Source organism: Lynx canadensis, chromosome F1 (assembly GCF_007474595.2).
Source record: "Lynx canadensis isolate LIC74 chromosome F1, mLynCan4.pri.v2, whole genome shotgun sequence".
NCBI classification, from domain to species: Eukaryota; Metazoa; Chordata; class Mammalia; order Carnivora; family Felidae; genus Lynx; species Lynx canadensis.
Window position 1 is genome coordinate 54,165,762 of NC_044319.2, and position 13,505 is coordinate 54,179,266.

A 13,505-nucleotide genomic window follows, 5' to 3' on the forward strand; every position below is an offset into this window, starting at 1 on the left:
CCAATATGTGTCACTGACATGGGCAGCCTGAAGTAGATGTTTTGGGAAATGGAGGCTAAGAAAGTGATTAAAACGTTACCTCCTGATCTCAGAGAGCTTAGAGTTCAGCAGGAGAACTGAAGAAAGGGATAAAACCAGTAGGGCAGGCAGTGTTGGATTAGCATCCCAAAATAAGAATGAACAGAGCAAAGTTCCATTTCAGAGGAAAGATCACTTTCAAACGGAGAGATCAGGGACTGTTTCCCAAGGGTGTCCTATGAAGTCCTTGAATAATGGATTTTGACAAGACATTTCAGGTAGATGGGATGGCATCAGGCACCAAGGGTAGGAGGGAAAGAGTGATTAGGCCAAGTTAGCTTCAGTACATTGTGAATGCAGGAAAACAGTGTGAGATGACATTGGAAAGATCGTTTATGGCCATCAAAAGTCTCAACTTTTAGGCTAAAAATTATGGGCACCACTGTTGGACTAGGGGAGCTACAGAAGCTATTATAGTATGGGAGAGGAACGATCTCAGGTATCCATGAAGCCGCCGTGTGTAAGTTGGCCTGTGGTGTTTAAATATTAGTCAAGAAATCAGTAATGAGACTACTGGAATTGAGTAAGTATTGACGCTAATTACAGTTCTATGTAGGTATGTAGACTAGCAGTGGAGATGGAAAGAAATGACAAAATGAGGAAGTAAGGCCAAGGATAAACTGCCAAGAATTTCAAGTGACTAGCAATGGAGGTACAGACTTTGATCTGTAGATTTTGAAATGCTGAAGGGACACCTGCTTTGAGGTTTCTGGTAAACATTTAGAAATATAGCAATTGAGCAAAGATATGAAATGGGTTGGAAATTATGATTTTGGATTTCTCCTGCAGAAAGATGGTGGGTAGATAATATCATTAAGGCAGAGAACCGAGAAATAACAGAGAGGAATATAAACTAAAGATGAACCCACTTTCAGGAAGTAGAATAAAAGAGAGCTACTATCCAAGAAAAACTGAGAAGTAAATTGGGGTAAGGCAAAAAAAGCAAAGGGAAGCCGGGCAACAAAGGGAAGGAGTGTTAGTGGTGTAAAATACTGTAGACCTTGAGAGAATGAGAGATCAGATGAGACTGGGCCTGTCCAGGGTGGGATGGACATAGCCCGGATGAGGAACAGGAGACGAACAACAGTAGGAAACACTAGTGAGTCTGCTGGCAGACTGGTAGCTGGAGGCCAGAAGTGCAAGTCACTTTGAAGGAATGTGGTCTGAAAAAGGAGAAAGCGGAATTCGCTCATGAACAGAGTTGGGTTTAGATGGGTTTAATTTTTATGAAGCATATAGGAGACCTAAGCAGGTAAGAAGAGAGGACCGTCTGAAAGTTAGTTCCATTATCCTGGATTCTTCTGCACTGATTAGCATGTATTCATATTTTACTCTATAAATGTTTGCATCTTGTCACCAATACATGTTTCAAGCATGTGCCAAGATCCTATAGCATTGGAGACACATCAGCTATTGTGTTTTGCTCTCCACATAATCTTCTCAAATTCTAGCAGAAGACTAATTTTTTCTATCATTGAACACATTCCTGTGTATATATATATATTTCCATACACATATATCTCAGGCACTTAAAACTTAAAAAAAAGAAAAAGGAGCAAATAACAATCATTACAACACATAAAACTAGAGAAAATGTTAAACATTAAGTAGCCAATACTTTATATGAATTATCTCATTTAATTTCTAAAACCAGAGTTTGAACAACAAATACTTGTTTTGTTTTGGAATTACATTTTGCACAATACTATTCAACAATCCCTGCCCTTTCTTAAGAAGCTGCCCTTTCTTAAAAACAATTCCTGGGTGGCTCAGTCGGTTGGGTGTCTGACTCTTGATTTTGGTTCAGGTCATGATCTCACGGTTCGTGAGATTGAGCCCCACGTTGGCCTCTGTGCTGACAGTGTGGAGCCTGCCTGGGATTCTCTCTCTCTCCCTCTCTCTCTCTCTCTCTCTGACCCTCCCGTGTTCATACTGTCGCTCTCTCTCTCTCTCAAAATAAATAAATAGAAAAATATTTTAAAAACAGCTGATGACAGATCCACTGTTAAGACCTTGCTCACAAAGGCTCATTCATTCACCCATTTATGCATTCATTTACCTATCCATCTTTTCATTCATTCATTCATTCATTCATTCCCAAAATATTCCTATGCTATGCCAGGCACTGGAAAAGATAAAACATCAGCCTCTATTATCATCGCACTTTGCTACAAATAATTCTAAAGATACATTTCTTTGTCAGGTAAACCAGACACTGTATTTCCATTAACGGCTATTTTTAAAGTCCAGGTAAATAAGAGAGGAAAATAATACTTTCTTTTTATATTAATTTTACTCATCTAATAAAGATGCTTAATAGTTCTTTAACATAAATACACATATGCTTATAGCAGTATGAAAAAATTCAATTGGAAAATTTAAATTAGGCACATTTCTAATTTAATGCCTTATTATCTTTGCCATAGCATGCGCATACAGTTATCTAATAAGTAAAATATGTAGAACAAGGAAGAAGAGCCCTGCCCTAAGGGAATTTATAATATATTCTAATGTATTCTAATGGTGTGTGAAATATACATCTAAAGTCAGAATTTGTCAAAATTTTGTAACTGGGAGATGCTGATAACTATGTTCAAGTATGCATCTAAAATATTCCTGCCATAGGAAAAACATGTCTTTATTCATTGATGCTTATATATTGTATTTAAAAGCTTCCTTATGTCCTGCTAGAGAAATAATTAATAGGCTTCTACCTAGAAATATTTTGTGAAAATAATGTGAGGCAGCCCTGTAGAGTTTATTTAATGTATTGTGGTTTTTTTCTTCCCTGAGATATCATTAGATATGCAGGTGGTAAATTTACTTATAGTATTTATTTTTAAAGCTGTATGTATTCTTTTTTGGGAAAGATACAGCAAATGAGGTAAATTTAAATTTCATTCGCCAAACTCTGTGGTGAAAATGACACTGCTCTGGCCGTCAAGGGGCCTGAGTTCTGGTCTTGGCCCTAGATGAGTCTAGGGGAACACCACCTCTCTCAGCCTCTGAGACCACCCTTTATAAACGAGAGATAGTATCAGCATAAACTGATGGCAGTTCCATAATGGTGGCATTCCATAAACTCAAATGCCTTTGGGGCCAGGCAGGTACCAGACAGGTTTAAGCAATATGGAGTAGTGGTATCTAGGGCAAACTGGAGAAAGGAGTTCCCATCTATATGCATTCAAATTCTAATACTGTTCAGACCAACAGACGAAGAGCCAAACAAAGCATATCTGCAGCCCACGTACAGCCAGTTAACAACATCCGCACTGCATGACTGCAAAGGTAATTCCCAGTTCTAAAACAGTAGCCCTATGATGTTGAGCTTCCCAGAGAATCCTGCCCTTTTCAAGCTCTGGCTCCTTCTACCCTAATATCCCAGGGGAACTCAGTAGCTTGGGCAGAAGCTGCACATGACTAGTTCCAGAGCATTCTTCAACTCCACAGCATTCAAAAACTCCAGATTTATAGCTCCACCTTTATCCAATAGCTAGAACACCATGTGAGAAAAACAGTAATTCTCACACAGAGATAGGGACACCGAAGTGCTTAAGGTTTTCTTCTCCAACATAATTCTTTAAACGGTCAAAACATATTCTTCATCATTCTTCAACATTTAAAGGCAAAATTTTTAGTTTGAAAGGTCTGTGTTATTTGCCAACGACCTCAGAGAAAGTTAGTTTTATAAAATAGAGTGACATACTGAGTTATTTTTCGCTTACCAACATCTTCTGGCTTTGGAGCTGGATTCCCAAATAGCTTAGTGGATCTGACCCAGTGTCAGATTACCCAAAGAGAGGCTAAGAAATGTGCTTGGGCAGCAGCAAAGCAAGGACACTAGTACCTTTTTTTTTTTTTTTTAAGATGCTGTTATTTGATGTTTCCAAAAGAGTAACACACACACACACACACACACACACACACACACACACACACACACTTGATGGACTCTTTGGTGGAAAAAATCAGAACTTTGTTGATTTCTTTTCTTTTTTTTTTAAACATTTATTTATTTTTGAGACAGAGAAAGACAGAGCATGAACGGGGGAGGGTCAGAGAGAGAGGGAGACAAAGAATCTGAAACAGGCTCCAGGCTCTGAGCTGTCAGCACAGAGCCCGACACGGGGCTCGAACTCATAGACCGCGAGGTCATGACCTGAGCTGAAGTCAGCCGCTTAACCGACTGAGCCATGCAGGTGCCCCAGAACTTTGTTGATTTCTTACATGACTTTGTAGTTTGATATTGCTTTTATTATAAACACCTTTAGGTAGGAGATGAGGAGGTGGCCATCCCTTTTAATGGTCCACATGGTTTCTACAGATCTTAACCTGGTCACAATCTGACCATTTTGGTGGAGAGGGAAGTCAAGGAAGTGAGGGTCAAAAAAATCTGAATCAAGGAAACTAGAATTTGAAGTAAAGAAAACTTGGACTTAAACTAAGTCTACTTTCTGTAACATTCATAATAAAACAGTGTGAACTTTCCTTTAAGAGACAGGAATTGGCAGCACAAGTGGATGGCTCAGTCGGTTAAGCATTCGACTCTTGATTTTGGCTCAGGTCATGATCCCACCATCCTGGGATGGAGCCCCACTTCAGGCTCTGTGCTGACATAACAGAGCCTGCTTGGATTCTCTCTCTCCCTCTCCCTTTGCCCCTCCCTCGCTCTCATGTGTGTTCTTGCTCTCTCTCTCGATCTCTCTCTCTCTCAAAATAGACAATTAAACTTAAAAAAAGAGAGAGATAAGAACTGGAAAATTGGATGGTTTACCAAGCAGATAAAAGATTCACCATGGAATTATGCAATTTCCATACAGATATCACTTGCTTTTCTTTTAAAACTTGGACCAGAAATGCAACGATCTGATGTAATCAAACAAATAGTTTTATTTACACCACGGACCACCTTGATGTAGATTCGGTATATTACTCAGGGAATTTATTTCTGCACCCCTGGTCCCACTGAAGAGTATCAAACCCCTTAGGGATCTCCCCACCCACAATAAAATTGTTAGTTGTGGTCAACTATGAAAACCTTTTTGTAAAAGTGGTATTTGATCGATCTAATAATAAGAAGGAAAGAAGGAAAGAAAAAAAGATCTCAGGCTTCAATAAATACCCAAAGATAGAAAAACATTCATCAGTCTCCATCAGGCAGACTCTCAGTTCTTTCATGAAGGAAAAAGGATCCATCTAAGGGAAAAGTGCCAGACTTGCATCTTTTTGAGAAAGCAGCTGAAGACCAGCTTGTTTTGAGGCAAAAATAAAACATAAAATAAAATAAAATAAAATAAAATAAAATAAAATAAAATAAAATAAAATAAACCAAGGGGTTTAAAGGCTAGGAATAGGCTTGTGCACATTTGGAAGTAAGAAGGCCTTCGCAAATCGCGCAGTACAAGACTGTGTGTTTCCTCAGCACAGATACTATTCCAATCATGACATGGAAAAACACTGAAAAGATTTCATAATAAAGCTTAAATATATTAGGCAATTATCATGATAATGAAATAGCAACGTCATAATATGAAGTATGACACATCATTTCTATTTCCTTTAGTTTTCACAAGAAATCTCTAAAAGGGACAGTCAGCCACAAGTTAAGGCTGAACGTGTTCACACCGTACAGCTTCCGAGTGGTAAAGCCACCATTTGACCCCAAACCAGATCTTCTGACCTAAGGACCGGTGCACTTTAGATTCTGTGCTTCTTTCAAGAGCTGAGTCAAACTTTGCTCTCAGAGGCAACAGAACTGGGACTTCGTAGCTCTCCTTGGCTCCCAGGTCACTGTCCTTTTCGTTTGCTTTGTTTTGTTTTTGTTTTTCCTGTTTTGTTTTGCTTTTTGGTTGTTTTTGGTTTGGTTTTCCATTTCTCTGTACTTTGGAAGCTGTGTACGGAAGCACGAGAAAACATTTAGGCTTCTTTCGAGATGATGATTTACCCCATGTCACAAGTCTGCGGCAAGGGCCACAGTTTAGTCCGCATTAGAGCCCTGCTCATGTAACGGATGTTAGAGCACATGATGTTCCATTACACAGTGCGGTCGGAGGTTATGAATTGCAAAAGCAACATGAAATTCTAAACTTAAGTCTCCTCTGTACATCAGTCATGCTGTGCCATCATCATATTACTCTCGCACTTTATGAATGAAAACCTTTGTTGCTAAACCCTCCAATTCTGTCTCTTTTTTCCCCTCCCAAGTACTTTAGGAAAAGTACACTCTCCTAAAGGCACTGTCATGCCTCAAAGCCATTGTTAACAGATGAAGACTGAAGCAATGCAAAAAAATGCTGATAATATATTAATGAAAAGGGCTAGAATGTGGCACTTAATCCACACTCTGATTACAAGTGTGTGGAAACTGTGAATATATATGAACAGGATCTAAAAAGGAATTTAGAAACAAGGTAGCAGGATGGTTTGCGATTTCTTTCTTTCTTTATTTTTTTTTTTTTGCTTATAAATTGTTTGGAAATATTATTTGTACTTCAGTAAAAATGTGAACATGGAAATATTGCCCTGTGTTCATTTTGTCTTCTGCCATCTGTTGTTCATCTATTTATTGTGTAACAAGTGTGTTTTCTGAGCCCCAAGATCAGTTGCCTCTTTGCTTCCCATTCTCCCCATGAGAATTCATCCATCCCATCCCTTTGATTACTTTGTTTTTTTAAGAATATTAATGTTTATTATTTATTTTTGAGAGAGAGAGGGTGTGAGCGGGGGAGGGGCAGAGAGAGGGAGACACAGACTCTGAAACAGGCTCCAGGCTCTGAGCTGTCAGCACGGAGCCTGATGCGGGGCTTGAACCCACGAACTGTGAGATCACGACCTGAGCTGAAGTCTGATGCTTAAACGACTGAGCCACCCAGGGCGTCCCCTTTGATTACTTCATAATTATGGGAATGGCCCTTGTCTCTAGCTCTTGAGCTCTGTAACTGTGTAACCTAGACAGACTAACGGACAACACAACTCAACTGTCTCATAAGCACCTCAACTTCAAAGAACGTCTTTCCCCTCCCCACACCTGTTCCTTTTCTTCAGTTCCTCATGCTGGTGAACTATACCACCTTCCTCCCAACTGCTCACACCTGACACTATGTAGTCTTTCCTGTAGAGACAAAATGTCTTTTTAAAAATATCACCCCGATTTATCACTCATCCCTTTTCCCGTCATCACTATCATAACTGAGGCTATTCTCACCAACAACATTACAAAGGGTACAACCTCACCTGAATTCTCTGCGATGAAGCCAGGAGATCATTTGAAAACAGAAGCTCTGGGGCGCCTGGGTGGCTCAGTCAGTTAAGTGTGCAACTCTTGATTTTGGCTCAGGTCCTGATCTCACCATTCAGGAGACGGAGCCCTGCGTGGGGCTTTGTGCTGACAGCGTGGGACCTGCTTGGGATTCTCTCTCTCTGCCCCTCCTCTCCTCATGCTCCCTCTCTCTCTCTCTCTCCTTCTCTCTCTGCCCCTCTTCTCCTCATGCTCTCTCTCTCTCAAATAAATATTAAAAAATAAAACTTTAAAAAATAAAAATAAAACAGAAGCTCTTCTTGCCACTCTTTCTTTTTACTTAAGTTTATTTATTTTGAGACAGAGAGAGAGAGCGCGAGAGCGAGCACAAGTGGGGGAGGAACAGAGAGAGAGAGGGAACACTAAGCAGACTCCGAACTGTCAGTGCACAGCCCAATGTGGGGGCTCGAAATCATGAACTGTGAGATCATGACCTGAGCCCCAATCAAGAGTCAGACACTTACCCAACTGAGCCACCCAGGCACCCCTCTTTTTTCCTTTTTTAATGTTTATTTACTTATTTTGAGAGAGAGAGAATGAGTGCATGAGTAGGGAAAGGGCAGAGGGAGAGGAATAGAGACAATCTATTGTCCATCTCCTGGGTCCATCTCCTGACTACGAGGTCATGACCTGAGCTGAAATCAAGAGTAGGACGCTCAACTGACGGAGCCACTCAGGCGTCCCCCTGCTGCTCTTTTATGTAAATCCCTATAACAGTTCTCCATTACTCTTAGTCTTGAGGTCAAACTGCTTATGCTTTACAAGGCCTTTCTGACCTGGCCTGAGACTTCCTTTCTCACCGCGTCGCTTCTCGCTTCTTTTCCAACCATAATAACCATCATGATGCCTACAGTCCTCCAAGAATACTCTGTCCTTTGCACAATATGCTTTGCAACCATTGCCTCCTCCACAACCGGCACAAATTTCCCATGACTAATCCTCCTGTCAGTCCTTCAGGACTTTCCAGCTACCCGAGGCTGACTTGGATGCCCCTAAGGCGATCCCCAGGACCCTGGATCCATCCTTACTTATCACTACCACACTCTGTTAAAATTGCTTCCTCAGGGGTCTACGTTTCCTCACTGGGCGTCAGACTCCCTGAGGGTTGGGACTGTGTCTTACTCATCATTGTGCATCCATAGCACAGTTGTTCATATGATTTATTATAGCATAAATACATGGAAACTGGCTAAACTCGACTAAGAGTCAGGTCCTATTCAAATGTGTTAGCACAGATAATATTTATATATAGTTTTATTATATAGACTTAGGGATAGATAATATAGAACTCCCTTCAAATATGTGGGTAGCAAGGGATTCTACAGCATTCAGCACATAAAGGGACATTTCATGACTTCCAAAAAATATTACACGAAGGAGGCAAATTCTCCAAATCCTGCTAAAGTTAAAGGAGAATGTGGTGGGGGTCATGGTAGCCACTGAAGGATGAGAGGCACTTCTAGGATTATGACCAGGTGGGCAATGAATCACCAGTGTTCACAACAGCTGGGCAGAGCGTGTTCTATAGAGACAAATGCAGAGCTAAGAGGTTCCAAGATAAAAGAGGACACTTCTGGGCATTTTTAACTGTAGGTTTCTCTCCACACCCAGGCATCTCTGAACCTCTTGAAGTACATCTATCATTGTTTTGGATTTATCCTCCTCTCTTCCTAGCCAGGTACTACTGGCATGATCTATGGCGAGGGGCATAATTCACCAGTGTAGCTGGCCCATACAGACTGTAATCAGCAGTGACGTATTTTGTGACAGTTCTGTATAAAAGATGACTAACATAAATAAAATGCATTGTATATTATGGGGTAATAGAATATCAAGCACCGCAGATATACTCCCCTCGCAGAGAGGATCCAGGATTTAAGTCTGTGAGAGACGGCATCTCTGATGCACGGCTCAGAGTCGGCCTGGCAGCTCATCCCGCTGCCCAGTGGCACTCCCCACATCCTGGTTATCAGCCAGCTCAACACGAAGACCTTCTCGCCAAGAGCTAATGAGGACTTTAAACAAATATTTATGACCTCAAATCAAGCATCCGGTGTTATTTTGTTCTACTTGTTTGTCACGAAGGCTTTTCTTTTTCATATGTCACAGACCACTGAAAACAAACGATACGAATCGGCAAGGTGCTGGGCACCTGGGTGGCTCCGGCGGTTGGGCGTCTGACTCTCGATTTTGGCTCAGGTCGTGATCTCACAGTTCGTGGATTCCGGCCCCTTATCGGGATCTGCGTTAACAGTGTGGGCACCGCTTGGGAGTCTCTCTCTCTCTCTTTCTCCCTCTCTCTCTGCCCTGCCCCTACTTGCATGCACTCGCACATGTACCCTCGGTCAAAATAATAAACTTAAATAAACAAACTTAAAAAAAAAAGAATCAACAAGGTGCTGTGTAAAGACAACGTTGGAGTCCAATCTGAGCCAGAATTCTGACTCCAATGCTGAATAATTACGTTACTATTGGATAATCAAGAAGACTTGGTTTCTTCGTCTTTAAAATGGGGGTCGTATCAGGGGTGCCTGGGTGGCTCGGTCGGTTAAGCTCAGGTTTGGCTTTGGCTCTACTTTGACTCAGGTCATGATCTCACAGTTTGTGGGTTTGAGCCCCGTGTCGGGCTCTGTGCTGACAGCTCAGAGCCTGGAGCCTGCTTCGGATTCTGTGTCTCTCTCTCTCTCTCTGCCCCTCCCCCACTCATGCTCTGAAATAAAAAATAAAGCATTAAGAAATTTTAAAAATAAATAAGATTATATATATATATATATATAAAATCTTACTTTTTACACCATAACAGATTTAAAATTATCTTAATACATCTTTTTAACAACCTAGTCACAAATATTAAATATAATCACAAGTAGCTTTGAGATCAAAAAAGGGGAGACAAGATTAATTTGGGCAGAAGTTTGAAGAACATAATAGAAGGTTAGGGTACAGTATTTTGGAAATGACCTTGGCCAATTGGTTTATCTTTCTGAGACTCAGTACTTCACCTGCACAGAGGGCATAATAAGTCACCCCTGGTTAATGTAAAGGATCAAACGAGACATCATTTGTAAAGGGATTATATGCATAGAATTATGTTAGTTTCTTCTGCCTCATCATCTTCTACATAAACTCATTGGGGAATTTCCCAAGAATATGAGTCTTTAAAAAAAGGCACATCATGCTCCCATAGCTCAGGTCTATAGCGGAAAAAAAAAAAAGCATCAAGAGGACGAGTGCAGAGAAATTGAGGCTCCTGTGCCATAGCCAGTGATTAAACCTTAATGCAACTTGACAGTTTTAATTTTTACGTAAATACCACCAGGCCCTATCATTCATATTATGGATTTCAAGCTTAACAAATGTAATTTAAAAACAACAAAGCTGCTTTTAAAGGAGTACTGTCAAAGCGCTGACATTTTCAAAATTGAAAATGCTCTGTGTATAAGATTTGAAATGGAAAACCCACCAATTTTTCTTTTTACCTGACAGAAGTTATCAGGATGGACCCTGGGAATGCCTGGACATTTGTTAAGTTGAGTTATTGATAGGTTAGAACAATTTCTCATGGAATCATATATATTTAGATATAGAATAAGAGCTAGTAATTGCTGAAATTTGCTAAATACTTACTGAGACAGGCACTGTGCATAGATTGTCTCTTTAATTGAGACAGAAACTCTATGGGTCTATTACCATCGACACCTTCCTTTTAGCAAAGAGGAAACAAGAGCACAAGGAGTGTTGGGGGCTCAGTGCCACTGGTTCCAAGTCTCCTCTAATATATATTATCTGCATAATATAATAAACCATACAGTGGGAGTGAGGCTTACAGGGGTCCCAAGAGAAGAGATTCCAAAGTTCCACAGCTAGTCAGTGATAAGAAGATGACTGGAACTCAGTTCCTAGAGCCATGTTCTTTCTCATCTACCTTATGCCCTTTCTGGATTGTGGCTCCAGCATAAGACATTAGCGTGCATGCAGCAAAACAAAGCTATATATGTTCAAGATACAGAACTAAGTATCGTGACTCTATTGCAACTCACTGATCCGTCAACAACATATGTGGTGGGTCCCATATCTTTCTACTTCAGCACTAAACTCAACTAGTAAATACCAAATAAATAATTTTGTGATGCATCTAAAACCAGTAGCTATGCAACGTTTTAAAAAAGGTTTATTTATTTTAAGAGAGAGAGAGAGAAAGGGAGGGAGGGAGGGAAGGAATCCCAAGAGGGCTCTGCCATGCTGGCAGTTCAGAGCCTGATGCTGGGCTCAGTCCCATGAACCATGAGGTCATGACCTGAGCCCAAATCAGGAGTCAGATGCTTAACCAACTGAGCCACCTAGGCACCCCTAACTATGCAATTTTTAAACCAAATTAAAAACAACAAACAATATCACTATCTTATCCAAAGCAAATAAGAAATATGCCTAGCTTGTGGGTAATAAATCTACAGACGAGGATAGCACATTACTATTTTCATTTCTCCACTATTTGCATAACACAGTCATTCTTTCATTCAGCAAACATTTACTGAGCACCTACTATGTGACTGACACTGCTCAGCACTAGAAATAGATCTCTTCCCTCCATCTTTGCTGGAGGGGAATATCAGAGAGAAATCAAGGTGAATTTTTTTAGTCCTTTTTTGTAAGGGCAGTAGTGAAAATAGTAGAAAATAGAGGCTATTTTTGCCAGCTTCCTTAAATAGCCCTCAAATTTGCCTTACCTCTCAATATCCAATAATGGATTTTACCTTGTGAACATATGTAGAAGAGGTCCATCAACAAAGTCAGCCAACATTTATTTAATATCTTCTGCTTTCCAGACGCTAAACCAAACACATTGTCACAGTTCCAAAGAGCTTATATTTTAGTAAATTAATCAAAGCCAACAAAAAGTAGCCAGCCAACATACATACCGGCCCTGGTGCCCTAATGCCGGAAGACCACCTTTCTACGTACAAATATCTCTCTCTTCACTTCTGTCTTCTGGTTTGGTTGACTCGTAAAGCCAGGAATATAATCAGGTTAAGACAGAAATCACAGGAGAGTGGCAAGCCTAACCCTCCAGCTCATTTCCAGACAATTCCTGGGAATCGTTAATGTGCAAAGTAAGAGCCAGATTGGCCAGATTCATATTTATGTCCTGCACAGTAGTATACAGACATTCCGTGTGCAAATGCTGGTGATTTCAAGGTGACAAGCCTCTGATTGAAAAGTCTAGAGGTCGATAAGTCTCATTTGGGGTCACCTGGCCTTGCTGTCACCTCAGCTGACAAAGAGGAAATTTTTAGAAAATAAACCCTAATAAGCTTTAAACAGCTAGGCCTCCACTTTCAAAATAATTATGAGATGCCATTTCTTCCAGCATAAAAAAAGAAACTGATTTCACATTTCTTTCTGTTATTTGCAAATCTTGTGTGAGTAAATAGGGACACACTGACTACAAAGACCTCAGTTTTCAAGCAAAACACAACAGCACTTAAATAGAATGGGGCTGGTAGATGCCCTTTAAATACACTCCCCCCCACCTTTTTTTTTTTTTTTTTTTTTTTGGTCCGAGAGACAGATTTGCAATTGTTATGGAATGACTGAGGAAGTCACCCATAGCAGCACCACTTGTGAGTAATGGCACGATTGCTTCCTTCTTGGGGTGTTAAGTATTTTCTGTCTCTGTCTTTCCCTGTATATATTAATATCTAATTTTCATGTTGGTTATCAAAATGCAAGCAAACATTTTCTGCTATTGCTCGGGAAGACCGAGGGTTTTTAGAAACTCGAGAGCAATTCAAGCCTCAATCATGTTCTAACTTATTGATTTATGTGAATCAATATGCATTTTTGCCAACTATCTTTTAGGTTTCTTTTTTTTTTTTTTTTTGAGTTAGCACTTGGTAGCAGAATTAGGTCATTTTCATGAGAAAGAGTTCTAATTAACTAGTTCTTTATTTAAAAGAATACAAGTTCTCCTCTCAAGATCCTATAACATTTTGTCAATAGTTCAGAACAGGGCTAATGATCATCATTAATGAAAGCCCAGAGTGAGTGTGAGATCTTTATTTTATTCCTTTTACCAAAGCATGAGATCCTAGACAAATACAGCTTCACAGTGACCATTTTCTACCTCACA

General features: G+C 40.2%; 1 protein-coding gene across 2 annotated transcripts in view; it reads right to left on the reverse strand.

The window, feature by feature from the left end:
- The window catches only part of ESRRG (estrogen related receptor gamma), a 438,667-nt gene that overhangs the window by 271,637 nt on the left and 153,525 nt on the right, over positions 1 to 13,505 (reverse strand). The window contains exon 1 of one of the 2 annotated variants that reach the window (XM_030302573.1): positions 12,295 to 12,461. The exons of the other annotated variant lie outside the window; for it this stretch is intronic. The gene's annotated coding sequence lies outside the window, so the exon portion shown is untranslated. Of the gene's footprint in view, positions 1 to 12,294; positions 12,462 to 13,505 lie in introns of those variants that run through there. 2 annotated transcript variants of the gene reach the window in all.